The sequence below is a fragment of the Belonocnema kinseyi genome, chromosome 4 (assembly GCF_010883055.1).
Source record: "Belonocnema kinseyi isolate 2016_QV_RU_SX_M_011 chromosome 4, B_treatae_v1, whole genome shotgun sequence".
Taxonomy (NCBI): Eukaryota; Metazoa; Arthropoda; class Insecta; order Hymenoptera; family Cynipidae; genus Belonocnema; species Belonocnema kinseyi.
The window spans coordinates 123,294,324-123,297,160 of NC_046660.1; positions in this window are offsets into that span (position 1 = coordinate 123,294,324).

Below are 2,837 nucleotides of genomic sequence, written 5' to 3' on the forward strand. Positions count from 1 at the left end.
TATTCTGAACCCATAAGACATGCTGTTTAGTGTTTTGCTCAATGGGTTCAACGCTAAATATAAACATATTTCACTGAAGAAGTCTTCTTGAAATATACCCGTCCTAATGCGTATTGATCTAGTTATCCCTGATTGTCTATGATTGTTCATGATCAAAATCCTTGATTCTTGTACTCGAAAGCTTCATCGCACGTCTTAGAAAATAAATGAAGCGTGAACAGATTTTTTAAAGTTTTAAAACTTAAAGAAAATAGTCATACGGCACGGAAGGAAACGCTTGTTTGTAGTCAATATATGCCATGTGTAAGCTAATTTGATGCTTACGAGCTTGAGGCATGATAACACTGTCTATAGTTACTAAATCCTTACTACTTCGCGAGTTTTCACAACATCCTTGTTGTTTTTCTGTAAGGATGGCATTCTCGTCGCAATGAGAATATACCTTATTTGCAATGATAGCTGTAAGATATTTATTAATTGTTAGAAGCCTGGCTCTCGGTCGAAATTCAGATACATTTTGAGCGTCTGGTTTTTCAGAAAACATATACGCAGTACCCTGGAGCATAAAGCATGGCATCAGATCTGGGTGTTCAATGGTCTTCTGAAAACACCATGCCAACGCAAGATGCACACTCGCCAGGTAATTGTATCAGAAGTTGTGCACCATGCCTGGACCTAGAGTGTTCCAGTTACTTGCACTTTTCAAGACCGCTGAAACATCTGCAGCTGTGATGTTTGTCAACCATATTTTTGTTAAGGCTGTTCCTTGCGCTTGCTTTCTCCGCTTTGAACCACACAGTGTCCAAATTACACCTGTTTATTTTTTCCTAAATACCCTATCAGTAATCAGTGATGTCTTCCAATTGAGGGACTTCGGTGGCTTACTGGTTATTTTTCTTCACACTCAGTTCACGATAGAACCTTCTTTCATCTGTCTGAAAGTTTCGATTTTGTTGCCTTTGTGCACTACTTTTATTGTACTGATGCAGTCTGGTAGTAAGAATATCAAGTTTCTGGGGTTGAGAGTCTATAATCGCATCCAATATTGATTGTGTTAATTTTATTATATACAATTAACCGTTCTCAAACTATTATAGCGTTATAAATAATTAAATTTGCAATAAAATTCACATGTTTGCAGAGAAATCTCTCTTTTTCGCTTAAAAGTGTTAAAAAATGCAAATTGATTTTTAAAACACGTACTACGAACAAGAAAAAGAAATTTTGCGATAGAAATAAAACTTTTGTTTATAAACAAATTTAGTGAAGTGTCTTTTTGACAAAAATGTATGAAATATTGCACAAATAGTTGTTTAAAATACCGTTTTTTCAATTTGCATATAAACAAGCTTCATTGTGATCAAAAATGTTTTTTCTCTGTCTACTGTACACACTTTGAAAATTAATTTCCCTCTTCTAGAAACGTTTTAGTTAAACAGGTGCTGAAATATCTATCTAACGCAGAATTTCCGTTAAAAAACCTTCATTTTTTTATCTTAATCGTAGTCAGATGTTTAGCTTTCCTAAAAATAGTTTTAGCTGTGGTAAAGTATACGCTTTTCAGTCTGATTATTACAATAATTAAAATTATAACGTCGTTTTTAAATCGCTTTTACAATGGATGGATACCTTTTTTATAATTTACCTCCAGAATATTAACAGATCTCTGTTTATAATGCCAACGGGCAATAAACTCAAAATAATGCTTTATAATTAAATATTGCAATAAGCAACAAACACAGGCTATCTTAGTCGTAGCCAAACTTTTAATTTCATTTTAAAACGGACAATTAACTTAAAATATAAATTTATAAATATATATGGCAAAGAACAACGAACACAGAATGTCTTAATCGTAGTGAGCCTTTCAATTTTATTTTTCCAACGGGCAACAAACTTAAAATATACAATTATAATTATATATTGATTAAAGTAACGAACACTGAATATATTAATCGCAGCCAGACTTATAATTTCATTTGCCAACAGGCAGTAAACTTTAAACATAAATTTATAATTACATATTGCAACGAAAAACGAACACGGAATATTGAAATCGTTGTCAGACTTTTAATTTGATTTGTCAACGGGCAATAAATTTCACGTATCGATTAATAACACAGCCACACAAAAAAGTGTGCGGATCTGGTAACAAGACACACGTATTCCTATGGATTTTGGGGCGCTGAATTCAAATTCGGTGTCAAAAATCACCCATCACGTCATGTCGACAACTGTGAAGGATCAACCCTTGTCTGATATCAACTTATTTAACATAACTTTACCCAACAGAACCTGACCTCACCTAACCTGAATTAACAGAAATTTATTGAACTACACGTAAAGCTCTAGAAGCATATTTTCCCAGTAGCAAATGTGTGCTACATCGAATGGGTCAACTCGAGCCTAACCTAGAAATAAATCTAACCTAGCCTAACCTGACCTAACCTAATCTTACGAAACACAATTAAATTGATTGTGTTGTCCCGTTGTGTTTGCGGTACCGTTTCATTCAGCTTCGGCTTAACCTACATAGAGGTTTAACCTATCTTAACCTAACAAAACCTGACCTAACCTAACCTAGCCGAATGAAATTCAACCACACGTGTAGCTATGTAAGCGTACGGTTCACAGTCTTAAATGTATGCTATATTTAATAGGTTAACTTAAGTGTTCCCGTTGTAACACAATAAAATTCATTTCATTGTACTATAGGTGGTTAAAAATTTAGACGCACATTACTCATTTGAAGAAACTTAGAACTACAAGTAGAATTGACCCCATTTCAATGAACCTGACAATGTGTGTATAAATTAAAATGTAGAACTGTAACTTAA